The 13849-nt window shown below is 43.9% G+C and overlaps 1 protein-coding gene and 1 long non-coding RNA gene across 4 annotated transcripts in view; one reads left to right on the plus strand and one right to left on the minus strand.

The window, feature by feature from the left end:
- Positions 1-10016, minus strand: part of LOC120539602 (plexin-B2-like) — a 66623-nt gene extending 56607 nt beyond the window's left edge. For all 3 annotated transcript variants that reach the window (XM_039769854.1, XM_039769853.1, XM_039769852.1), the window contains exon 1: positions 9691-10016. The gene's annotated coding sequence lies outside the window, so the exon portion shown is untranslated. The remainder of the gene's footprint in view (positions 1-9690) is intronic.
- Positions 10017-10050: 34 nt separating this feature from the next.
- The window catches only part of LOC120539603, a 34251-nt gene continuing 30452 nt past the window's right edge, over positions 10051-13849 (plus strand). Inside the window, exon 1 of the long non-coding RNA XR_005635634.1 lies at positions 10051-10139. This is a non-coding gene — a long non-coding RNA (uncharacterized LOC120539603). The remainder of the gene's footprint in view (positions 10140-13849) is intronic.

Here is a 13849-nt window from a genome sequence, read left to right on the forward strand (position 1 = left end):
TCCCGTGAAATCCAGTATTTAGCGTTCTTCCTACAACGGATTATTTTTTCATTACAGAAGTGTTTTCAGTTCTGGTGAAGGTGTGCATATTTTTGACAATCGATAGTAAAATGGTTCACCATGCCACCTGCAAACAAAAAATGCAGAGTTGGCCCCAGCTCCTCAGTCTGAACAAATTGGCAAGGCTCTGTCCCAGCCTCCTACCAATACATCATTGTCCTTTGATTGTCAGGGCACAAAGTGACAAGGAGGAACAGGAGTGCCAGCCAAGTGGGTCAGGTCAGATTGGACCAGCTGCAGGTGGGGGGAGGGCTAGAGATCAGCCAGATCAGGACAGAGGCGGATTATGGGGCCTTCAGATAAATCAGTTTTTGATGGGATTAATATCTCTTTCATACAATAAACACAAGCAACAGACTGGCACTAGAAAAATATCCAATGAAGCCAAACTCTGGCCAGTAGGGCAGGTGTGGTCATGCTTTGTCATTCAAGACATGTAGAAACATTTACTGGGGACTAGGACTTAAATATAGGACAGCTATTAAGGGATTCTTCATTTTGTCAAGTGCTCCCAGTCTCAAGCCAAAGAGAAAATGTACTCATGGTAGTGGTTGTAATATCAAGTGTACAGTGAAATTCATATTTGCATGTCTGACCAATATTCAACAAGTCACCATTTTCTGGTACCATAATAAACAAATGTATTGAAATAAAAACATAAAAAAGGCCTTTTTTCAGGTCATTATGTTCTTTCTTTATGCCCTTGAGCATGGGACAGGTGCTATATAAATAAGATGTATTTATTATTATTTGTGAAATTTAATGAATATTAAAAAAATCATGCTGCTTTTAAAGTCTTTGGATCTGGAAGTTTTACGGATGACAGCACATGCCCAACATTTAAAGAAAAAAAGCTGCTTGTACTTTTTTTGTTTTTTAAATGAACAGTTGGCGGTTCAATTCTGCAATTTGCAAAAATCTAAACATTATCCTAATTTCAATAAAGTTAGAAGTTTTTTGTTTTTTCTTTTTAAACTGAACCAAGCAGAACCAACAAGAAAGAAGCTTTGTTTCTCTGTGTCACCCTAACACTTCACTGCTAATCCAACTAAACTGACATGCCGTTGTCCACTCACTACCAATCTCCAGCCCAATCTCTCTCTGCTGCCTCTTCACTTAGAACAAATTCATCAAAATGCCACAGTGTATCCCACTGAAAATGTCCATGGTATGGTGCATTCATGTGTTGTGTGCCAAGCGACTCTGAATCAATCCTGCAAAATCCCTATCCACAGCTAATCATTCATTTTATCGAACTTCTGTTTACGCACGATTGAGTCTTTAAAACAAACTGTTGCCTACTGAGGTCCAAACAAACTGCTCACATAGGTCAGATCAGAATGTATGCTATGATGTTAACCATTCATGTCTAATCCACACTTTTGCCATATCAGACTGCAGGTCAGTAGGGATGAGTCAAAATGTATACTATGATGCTGACCCATCTGTCCACCCTTGGCTAATCCATCTTAATTCCACAATGCCATCCTTTAGGATTAATCTAGCAAAGCCATAGTGTTGGCGACTCATGACTGACCTACCTCCATGACATGCCATTTCATACTTGTGCATTATGCAACTTTATGCAATACCAGATTGATTTGTACTTTTTTGTGTTTTACTGTACTGTCTAGCTGTCCTCTCTGGCCTACACCACACTGTGGTCATCGCAGGACTGACCCACCTCAATGATATATATTCTCACACACACACACACACTCTTACTGCCATCTACACGACTCACAGCTACCCACTCATGACTAACCCTATGTCATGTAGCTGCATATCCAGAAGTAATCCACAGTAATACCATTCTGTCATAGACTCAGGATAAATCTGTCCTGACACAGCCTGGGTCTTTTAGGACTACTTCAAACTTCTAGTTTAGTCCTTGAATTAATACCTAGGCTGTGCTACTGCCTTGCCATTTCATTGCAAACAGCATATACACCTAATGCGGAGAAGCTGTTGGGCTGGCAACCCTCCTCCTTTATGTGAGTGACACAACTTCCAAAGAAAAATGGCAAGAAATGAAAGAAACAAAGAAAACTGGAGTTGTGATGCCACTCCCAATGACCTCTGCCCTTGCTAATGAAGTACAGCTGTTGGCAGTCTAGCCACCATGGGGCGGAGACTGGTGCTACTTGCAGAAGAACATGCTGGTGAAGGCATTTGCGTGACAGTGCAAACAGACTAGAGTGCTATGCCTTAAACTCACCAAGCCGGTTTACAAAGCACACGATAAAAATAAACAGGCACTACACCACAAAATAAGCAAGGCATTGCAGTGGTATACCAATAACTGAGTACTGAAACAATGGTACAGTCATGTCCCTGGTAAGGATTGGAAGTAGATGTGCCAGTTAAACCCAGTTGGTTTTGTCTTGACCAGGATAACCAGCTTATCTATTCTGGGAGGCTCTCCTCTGTTACACCTCTGCCAGAACAGTCAATTAATTTGGCTGGACTCCCTGTTGTTGTATGTCACAAAATCAATCTCGCCTGTCTAGGGTTCTCTTTCCAAAGCCACCTTGGCCAAAGCCTACTGCAGACCTCTCCCACTGGACATAAATGAAGAGGGTATGAAATCTCCTGCTGCCCCTTTTGGTCACCAATCAGTCTTTGCTGTGCTGCCTCCACACATCTGCTTTCACTCAACATTCCAGGCTGCCCCGCCTCTCATGCAACATGATGTCTCGTGCTGAAAACAGATTCACGAAGAATGTCCCAGTCAACCAGACCTCCTGAGTGAATTCTTGGAGTATTTTGCCCAGCAGTCCTGGGCAGACCTGCTCTGGTGGACAGAAGAGGGACACGTGTGAGTTAAACTCCTACCTCAAGCACAAAAGAGTTTAAAGCTGCACATACTTGAATGAGGAAGAGGCCACTACAAAATGTCTGAGTTACTTCCCAAAGTGCCTCCTTGAGAGTCAGCAGTCATACTTGCTGTATATACTTGTTTACCACTCTCTAAAGCCTGGCAGGACACATTAGAATGTTATATAGAAAATGGCTTTTCTGTCTGACGTGCCCATCAAACTACTGCTCCAATTGCTATGTTATCTGAAAGGTTGGTAGAATGCAAATGAGCTGAAGACATCCACCTCTGAACAAACATTATTATATAGTGGCATTCATTCCATTACATATTTCAAGCAGTTCAGTGAAAAAATAAATAAATAACTGAGCTTTGGATCAAAAGCCAGGTCAATGCAGGACACACTCCTACACACACCCATATGCACTTAATACCTTTCAAAGCAAATACCACCCTGAGGTGCTTCAGAGGACAATCTCTAATGCTTTATTGTTCATGCAGTATGAGCTCAGGCCCCTTTAGGCGGGGGTTGGTTTCCAATTCTCCTGCTCAGCCACTTCTCCTTACCGACTGCCTTGAAAGACTGAAGATAAATCTCATTGTGTATTAAACACCAAGGGACTCCCAACACCCCACCCCACAGTGGAAAAATGTAACTTCCTTGTTAAAAACCCTGAGTGAAACACACATTAGCTCAACAAGAGTAATCACAGAAGAGTGGTTCGATGGGGACAATGGGTACCAGAGAGCATCGGTGTCAAAAGCAGCGATGTCTCCAGCATCACTGTAGTCTGGACTCCGTAGTGGGGGAGTGAAGATGGGGGTAGCCTGCAGCCAGTTTACTCTGGCTCGTATCCAAGGAGACCATAACAATTGTACAATTCACACACTGGAATAGATATATGAAGGAAAAGCTGGCAGCCAAGGATCCACACAAACAGGATGGCCTCACACATACACTCTAATGAAACCTGCCTGGACAAAAAAAGCGAACAAAAACCTTAAATCAGCTTAAGTTGCCTGCCTGCCTGCCTGGCACAGGGGGCTCACACGTTATGACTTGCAGCAACCCCCTTCCGGGACCCGCGTTGCATCAGCGCCCCAATTAGCAATATGCGTCTGGGGGCCAATTATTTCCAGCCAGAGGCGCGATTTCACAGCTCCTCGAATCAGCAGGCAAAGTGTGCCCAACTGAGAGGAGGTGGAGGAAGGAGAGAAAAATCCCTGGGAAAATGCCCGCGCAGTCACGGGACTGAGACACGTGCTGAGCGATGGTAGTGACAGATGCAAGGCGCTACATCATTTCCCACCCTGCCAAAGCAAAACATTAATAATAACTGGGCAATACGGCTCTCAAACAGACATATGCCTTTAAACCATTATTTGTCAAACACCAACAAAAGGCTCTGGGGTTATGGGACTGCAGCAGAACCGACAGACGTGAAGTTGTGTAGTCCTCAGCTCATGTACGACACCTCATCAAAGACAGCGACCGGATGGCTGCCTTCACAAGCGAGTTCCTGCATGCACACATTCAGTAAACACAAACTTGGGCAGCTGGGGAAGAGTTGCGGTGCTTTTGAACGCCTACACCAGCTGTAAAGGGAAAGCAACGCTGGTGATAATCCATCCCTCTGGCTCACGCCTGCATATTATTTTTAGGATGAGATTTAGATAATGAAGTGGGTATAAAAGCCCAAGTGACACTGTACATAACCAGCCCATGAGTGTGAAAGCAGAGACTAAGGGGATAAAAACGCCAATGTGGTTGCAGTTGGGGGGATGTCATCCCTTCTCACTGCATGTTTGACCCTAAGTGCCCATCAGCAAAGCAAATCGCTCAAACCACGGTCACCAGTATTATCTATTCAAAGACTGATGCTATTGCAAAAAGAGCAGCTATCACTGCAAATGTTGTCCACTGTGTCAACTTATTTGAAGCCAGCCAGCCATCCTCATACTGCCCTGATATCCCAACATGTGACATTAGACCAGTATCAGCCTCCAGTAATTTACTGAATAAAGCAATGGACAGAGGCAGGGTACAAGCTGGCTCTGACTTGCGGATAAAGGGCTGTAACTGTCACCCCTCCTAAAACAGAGCCACATTTCATGGAACAGAAGAACAAAATCTGGACGGGACACCACTCCAATAAGGAGCATATTCACTCAAGCCGGGCCTTCTTACAGGTTCCAGTTTAAATAAGATGTGTTTGATGAAGCCAGATCACCTAGGGAAAACTGATACAGACACAGAGACGACACGAATGCTTCATGCAGACCGCGACTAGCATGGGAATTGAACACAGGTGCAACTGCCACCCAAACACAGTTATGTGTACAAACTACAAAACTGAGAAACGTGTTTCCATACTAGAAATGTCCAGCTGGAATCAAGTCTCTGGCATTGCTGTCATTCCTGGAGCTTAATTCAACTTCCACTGGGAATATGGCACTGGAATTCCCAGCCAGATCTGATTCCACTCCTAAAGAGGCACAGCTGGTAGCACCCTTCAAGGGCATAGAAGTGACAGGACAGCAGCAGGCTGAACCAGAATGGTATGAGATCTGACCTCATAACCAGAAAAAGAAACAGTCCCGCTTCATCCTCCCAGAGAGACTATTATTCTCCCATTTGGGTGGGGCATTATCCCACATTTCACCTAACACATTCCTGAAAAGAAAAGCAGAAGGTGTGGAAGCAGAAGCAGCACACACACACATTGCACACTACCAGTGCCACCCTCCGACACACCCTTTAAGATTCAAAGTCCATTTGTCATCACTGTTGCATTGTAAGCTTTTTCTACTAGCCTCATAAAAACGGAGAAGCCCAACGGTCTTAGGAGTCTCGTACACACAAATGGGTTAACTCTCTGGCTAAGAATGGCACTCATCTTTTCATTCACCAGATGGCTTGATTTATGTGGCACAACCCGGTTTTCAGTTAATAAACACACACACACGCACTGGGTCAGCCAAGCAGCTCATCCTAATCCAACACTCTGCTTTCATATTGTTAGTGAATAATCAGCTTCCAGGATACAAAGTGGGAAAATGAGAAGAGGGTGGGGGAACACAGGCTGGCACGAGTAGGAAGCCCTTCATGAAGAGAGTGTGGTGAGCATTGCCTGGATCTGTAATAGGACAACTGATAACTTGACGGGCAGTGTCACCTACTCACACAAAGGAAATATGAGGTAATAAGACTGGTGTATAACTGTAGTACCTCCATATGCTTGGGTAGAAATCACCTAGTGTGGAGAAATTTACTCTGGAAGGTAAGTTCTTGCCAGTGTCCACTGGTAACAAACATACAGATGGCAGGGACATAGTCTGGGTCATTCTGATCTACTGATGGCATTGATGACTTTCTGGAGTAAATGCTTGTCAGTTAGGAAGATGCTTACACTGTATAACAGAACATCCTTCCAAGCTCCCTCTAGTATCTTCATTGTTTGGGTGTGTTTTTGTCAAGCTGCTTGGTTTGGATATCTGTTAATGTGCTTACTGGGATATTCACCAACCTCCTTGCAGCCCTGATCAGGATTAAGCAGGTTTAGAAAACAGAAGGATGGAGGTATTGTAATCTACCATATAAAGCACTTTGTGACCATGCATGCTTATAGCGATGCTATTCAAAATAAAAACTTTAGATTGAATCTGCTGCCCCCCCTTACTGCCACAGTGTACTACTAAGCAGATAATACCCAGAGAACAAGTGGCTATGGTGGCCTCAAATCCCATTTTTAATTTGCTGAATGACTGAGTAATGAACATGCCAAAATGTACTGTTAAAAAAACAAACAAACAAACAAACAAACAAAAACACTTGTAAGCAATTGTACAACAAACTTGTAAACATCCAATGGCTTTCATTATAGAAGGGCACCATAGAATTCCACTCATCTGACTAACCCACTTCTCCGGGGCAGGGTTGTGGGGCAACTAGAGCCTTTTCCAGCAGCCATGAGGAATAAGGATGGAACAAAAACAGGACAGGGTGCAGGTCCATTGCAGGGCAAACACACACACACACATACCACAGGCCAATTTAGCATTGCTAATTCATCTAACTTTAGACAGTGGGATGAAACCAACAAAGACATTGGAAAAACATGCAATCTCTACACAGGGAGTACCCAGAACACAAACTGTGCTGCCCTGTCTATTTATAAATTTCAATATTACAATTGAATAATTTGTCCATACATTTCTGAGATAGGCTTCATCTCCTCACAACCCCCTAAATTACCACAGAAAATGTATATCCAGTTCTACCAGAGTGGCAATACTGATAGACTTGGCACTATCTAGCTCTGCCAGTAGAGAGTGGTACTTTTTTTTTTTTTTTACACTATACTTGCAGGTGACACTGACATAGATGGACACTGATCCACAGGAAGACCCCCAGACAAGAGTATACAAGTGAGCTCCCTGCCCTGATAAAACCAGATATTACATTTGGTCTTTTGAAGCAATGGTTTACAAACAGAGTTCAAATAGATCTAATTGCAGACTTTGTTACGCAAGCACTTTGGGGTGACCCTACTGACACCTACGTGGCACTATAGAATTTCACCATTAAAAAACTGCAGCTCCGACTTTTCACCCAAACCATTTCAGAGAAGACTGAAACTCAGAAGAATGTGATCTGGGCATTTTACCAAAGTTCAACTTGACAAACTAGCAGATGCTGGAAGGCTGAGAAACGATCATCAGCTCAATTTGCATGTGTGTGCGTGTCAGTACTGGCTAGTCCAGCATGTGGGGGTAGGGATTTGGGGCACTTCTTTGCAGGTGGGAAACATCTTTTGCTGGGTTTTTCCAAAGTATTCCCACCATTCCAAAACTTTGCTCTGGAGACTCTTGGCACCAGTTCAACTGCAAAGGAGGGCAAGAGTTTGCAATTTGAATTTTAAGCTTGGCTCAGCTCTGTTACTAACTCCTACTGCGCCATTAAGTCACCACATGATGGTGAGTCAGGCTGCTCCTTGTTTTTGTTCCCCTTATTTTATCTCGGTCCTTTTAATCAATCACCATAATTCTTTGCCAGCCATATACTGTAAGAATAAACACTAACACCATATGGTGGCAGGTTCAAATTTGAATAATTTGAGCATGTGTGATCCCTGTGCAGGTTACCATATGCCCACATAATGCCCATTTGAAGGAAATGTCTTGCCAAATGTGCAGGAAAGTGCATTGGAATGTGCTTGTTTTCATTCATCCCTGTGATGTAGTGGCACCCCATTTATGACTGTTTTCTTCCTTGAGCCATGAACTGGATCAAACAGGATTAAGAATATTCATCCATGTAAATTGTTTAAATGACATACACTCTATATGAAAACTTTTTAAATGGAGAGCATCTTTTTTGTCAAATGTATAACTTGTGGATTGTGTTAGTGGCATCGCCCATACCCAGTTATTCAACTGGAAATCTCGGGCTGAACTTGGTTGTCTTACGAAGCACACCACATTCAATATAGATGAATAATAGTTTCAAATATAAAGAAACGTACATAGGGATAGAGCCTGTGCAATTAAATATCAGAATAATAGTGTTCATTTGGGTTTTCTGCTAGAGGACACTGTAATCGGGGTGCAGGCCCAGTCCTGATCTGCCCAGGATTCTAAGATTCTCTATCAGTTTTAATGTGGCGTCGCGAGACTGAGTGATATACCTGGCCGAGCCACACCGTCGCCTCTGGACACCAAAGTTGTCGCGCTTCCTTACTCCCTACCTCGCCATTTCTCATATGTGTGTAACTTACTTCGAGTGAGAAAAACAAAAGGCATTCTAAAAAATGCAGTTCACTAGCATTATTCCCCGAGGGTTAAAAAAAATCTGCTGTCGAATTTGCAGTTCAGGATCCCTGGGATCCGATCTCCGCAAAAGCTGCCCGTGAACAGGACGTCAGTTTATGGCAAGGGCACAAGCACTGGCGCTCCCCCTCCCACACACCGGCACGAAGTAGGGGATCTGATTAACGTAAGTCTTTGGAATGTGGGAGGGAACCGGAGATTCAAGCGGCGCGGAGAAGTACGTGAATGGTAAGCGGGCTGGGAATCGAACATTGGCCCCCGAAGCTAATCACACTGCCACTCTATTCGGAATCCAAACATTGAACTTCACCAGGTGTTTTAAGAAAGCCGAGTCAAAATGTGTCAGCATGGCCACTAAAAACTAGATCACAAGCCCTGCGAGTAGAACCATTTCACCTCATGCTGGAATGACGCCCCAGATTAGTGTCCTACAGAGACCTACACTCGAGAGGGGGAAGGGGATCGTGAACTTTTCTGCTTGGCCCGAGGAGTCGACAACCAAGGAGCATGCCCGAGGGGTATTTCACACTCCAACGCGACACGCTTAACAAAGTTCGGATTCTCTCGTTAAAATCGTTCGATCGCCAGTGTCTAGGCCATGTCGATTCGCTGTTGCTGGTGACACACATGGCTTACGCTGCAGCTCAACTCTCTTTCAAAGTTTCCCCAGCTCCCTGTGCGCCGCCCCCACAATCTGATAGTATCAGGAAGCCATTGCTATAATACTGGCGGGTCTCACACCCGAGGGGTCTCTCTACTGGAGCCGTTGCCAGCCTCTCTTTTCCAGTGTCCCTTCGGCACACTCAACAGCCCGCAATGAGAAGAGCGCACGGAACTTTCTGGTGCCCTTGAAACACCACATTCTCCAGAAAGTCTCGTTAACAGCAAACTATCGGCACAGGAGAGACGGGAATGCTGCGATCAGATGCCCAGAGAAGGCAACGTGTGGCCCCAAAGCCCCGCCCGGCCTCAAGAACACTCACCTGCAAGTTGTAGGAAATCCAGCCACAGCAAAAGCGCCGATCCACAGAAAAGAAAACTTCACATCCTCGGCTAAGCAAGATCGCTCGTAAAATAAAAAATGAAAGGAAAGAAGGAGCGCCTCAGCAACAGCACATCCCTCCGGATTTGCGCAACAACCCAAGAAAACAACAAAGCGGCACGTCCCTCCGACCGATTGTCTTCTTGTCCGTCCGTCACCCTGTCTGCTTCGCCGCCTTGTCCAGGAGACGCCCAGGTGCGCAAACGATCACATGACTGCCACCAGGTAAAGCGAACCTCTGGGAGATCGAGCTTGAAACTCGGCTGCCTCCGCCTCCAAAACGACACAGAGTCTGTCTCCTCCAAAATGAGAGGGAGGGACGGAGGGAGAGCTCGGCCAACAGAGTCGCCTCCCTCCGTGCAGTTGGTGGGAGGAGAGATCAGCATGAGAGTAAGTACCCACCCCCGCCTCGACCCCTCTCACGGCTCTGGACCGGTTCTTTCCTCAGCTCCCGACTGCTTTTGCTGTCCTCTTGTGTCAAATCGCCCCCTCCCCCGACTGATTATCGACTTCGCGCTCTTGTGTAGCAGCTTAAGCTCAGCTCCCCTCTTTTATGGCGAGGGCGGAGAAACAGGAGGTGGGGTTGGTGGTGAGTTTGAGTTTCTAATAGAAAGCGATCTTGCCAGATGAAAAGCATATTTCCCATTTGTATATTTGGTTGGCTGAATCCTGGATTTTTTATTTGGGTAATGTATCTTGTTACCAAGCATTATACCAGAAGGAAGCAGAAACGGGTTCTTTTCACCTTCATTATATTCCATTAAGTTAGGCGCAGTTAAGTGAAAACGAATTGGACAGGTTATAAAAGTAAGCGAAATCTTACAGATCGTGAAGTTTTTGACAAAATGGACGGAAACTACACTTCTCTTCACAATCAATCTGATCGTATTAAATTATGGCAGAAACATATTTGCCTCCATTTTCAGAGTTACTGATTCCGGACGGGATGCCATTTAAGAGCGAACACGCTTATTTTACAGTTGCATGTGAACGTGCGGCTTCATGAGATTTAAAAGAAAGCCCGAGTGCGCAGTGCCGATTTACAAGAACACAGTTAAATCCACACCGGCCGTAAACCCGAGTAGCCTACTGGAGCTGTGATGCGAAAGTGTCACACATTGCGACTTTATGAAACTGTATACGTGTCATTATTTCATACGAAATGGCAAATCCTATTATGAATACCTTTTTAATGAAAACGTGCTTTGTTTTTTGCACTATTGTTGGCCCAACATCAAGGCGAGTCAGACTTGACCTTGACAGCAATAGATGTTAGGTAGGTATAGGTCTAATCAAAGCCTTCATTCCTTTATTTTGCTAGCCTGCTTATTCCAGTATAGGTTTGCAGGCTGCTGGTCGCTGTCCTGGTGGCATCAGCTAGTAGGCAGGAACCTTTTGCAGTGCATGGGCCAGTTTTATACTCATCAGGCATCTTAATCTGCACCTCTTTGGGGTGTAAGAGGAAGCTGGGGTACACTCTTATAAAAAAAAAGGTGTCAGAGTGGTTTTTCAGTGCGGTGGCATAAGAGAAACATTTTGGTTCCCAATAGAACCATCCACATAAAGGTTACAGAAAGAACCTTTGTTTATTTAGATCCCTGACAGTATCCATAGATAACCATGAAGAGATAACAGGTTTGTGAAATACCACTGTGCTCATTGCCTGGGATGGGGTTTAAACCCAGCAGTGTGGAACTGTGAGTCATTAGCAATGGTTACAACTGTGCTAATGTGCCACCCACCATTTAAGACATTCTATTAATACAAACTGGAATTACAGAACTGTTCAGGCTGAGAGTTTCATAACACTGGGAAGTAAACAGGCATTTTCAAGTGTTTATATTTATGGTATTTAATCATATCACACTGTGACAGGCTTTAAGTTGATATTTTAAGACACTATAGAATGCCACTATATGGCCAAAAGTTTCCGGACACCTGATCATCACACCTATATGAGTTGTTGGACATCCCGTTTCAAAACCATGGCCATTAATAGAGTTGGCCCCCCTTCGCGACTATAATAGCCTCCACTTCTCTGGGAAGGATTTCCATAAGATTTTGGAGTTTGTTGATAGGAAATTGTATTAATTTAGCCAAATGAGCATTTGTAAAGTCAGGTACTGACGTTGGACAAGAAAACCTGGCTTTCAATGGACTTCTTAGTTCATCTTAAAGGTGTTCAATAGGGTTACGGTCATGGCTCGATGCAAGACACTTGACTTTCTTTAAACTAAACCAGAGGTGGCCTTTGGGGGTGGCGACTAGGGCAATCGCTCCAGGCCCTGCATCTGAGGGGGGTCCAGCGATAGGAGATTCTTTTGTCACCGTCAGCTCATCATACAAATATGCTGGGCCTCTGCAAGACATTCAAATCCGTTATAGACTGAAATACGGTACGTGGTGGATTTCTTCGGAATAAGGCACCATGTTTTTTAACAATAATAAGGCGTACAGCATTAGAGGCGGACAAGCCCGTGAGCGTGGTGGTACGCTATATATCGGCCCCACATATGACACTCACCCAAGGTCGCCTCTGACTAAACTAATCAAACCATGTCTTTATGGACCAGGTTTTGTGCTTAGGGTCACAGCCTTGCTGGAGCACAAAAGGTGGGCCTTCCTCAACCTGTTGCCACAAAGTTGGAGGCTCACAATTGTCTGAAATGTCTTTCTATACTATAGCGTTAACAATACCCTCCACAGGAACCAAGGAGCCTGACCCTGAAAAATAGCCCAAATTATTATCCCTCCTTTACCAAACTTTACAGTAGCCACTATGCCACATAGCATACTGAAACCCATTTTTGTCCAACAGTCTCCATCAAATGGTGGCAATGCTTTAAACCACTAAACCTGACATTTACAATTGCTGTTAACACTTAGGAATCTTAGGCTTGTGTCCAGCTGTTCAGCCATGGAAACCCACTTCATGAAGTTCCTAAAACACAGTTCTTGTGTTGATGTTGCTTGCAGTGGCAGTTTGGGACTCTGTTGTGAATGATGTAACATAGAGCATGGACATTTTTTATGTGCTTCAGCACTTGGGGACTCTACTCTGTGACTTTATGGCCTACCATTTTGAGGCTGAACTGTTGTTTTGAAATGCTTCCACCTCACAATAATAGCACCTATGCTTGCCAGGGCAGATCAAGCAGAGCACATATGGATTTGTGGCAAAGTTCGAGTTCTTTTGTTCGACCCATGCCAGTGGAGATTGAATGTGTTTGATTTTATAACCCTGTTTACAATGGTTGTGGCTGTAACACTTGAACTCAATAGTTTGGGTGAATTGTGCTTTTTGGCTATATAGTGTATATCTTTACATTCTATAAAATAACTAGGGGGCTTTGACCCCACTCTCTTTGCTTGCCAATCTCCCCGGCCTGTGTTACGCGCCAGCCACTTTGCATCTCTGCCACTTGCGTATATGGATTTCACTTTCACCAAATAAGAAATCTTTTAATTCTCGCAGATAGACCTCATCATTGGGAAGAAACGCTACTTTTCCCTGATGGCAACACAAATTAGATGATCTACAAGTCTCCGACTTAAAGTTTGAATCCGAACAATATATTCGATCTCTTTTCTCTGTTCCCTTATTTCAATGAGTAATAATTTCCATTTGCTTGTGTTAATGCAATCTTTACTATCATTTTTTTTGAGACTTTCAAATTTTAGTACTTTCATTATCTCTAACCTGCTCTGCATGTGTATCGCACCAACGTTTTTGAACCTCTTTACGATGTTTTACTTTGTCATCTGCTCTTTGTCTTTTATTTCCGACCCCGAGTGTGGTTAAATCTCTTGGCACTAAGTCTTGTCTCGCAGGACATGAAAGTATCTGTCTCAAAAAGTCACGTCTCGTCCCAGGCTAAAAAGTCTTGTCTTGTCCTAGGATTTTTTTATTATAATAGAGAGAAATCTATATAGTGTATATTCTTTAAATTCATTGGTATTGATAACTATAGATTGCCAGAAGAATATGATCTTCTAGGAATTCTTGATCATTGTTTTTGAAAGTTTCTTTTTTAAACTATTTTCATTGCTTTCCTTTGTTCCTAAGGTGTCTTCATTCAGATTTGCAGCAGTGTAACCTG

The sequence above is a fragment of the Polypterus senegalus genome, chromosome 11 (assembly GCF_016835505.1).
Source record: "Polypterus senegalus isolate Bchr_013 chromosome 11, ASM1683550v1, whole genome shotgun sequence".
Lineage (NCBI taxonomy): Eukaryota > Metazoa > Chordata > Cladistia > Polypteriformes > Polypteridae > Polypterus > Polypterus senegalus.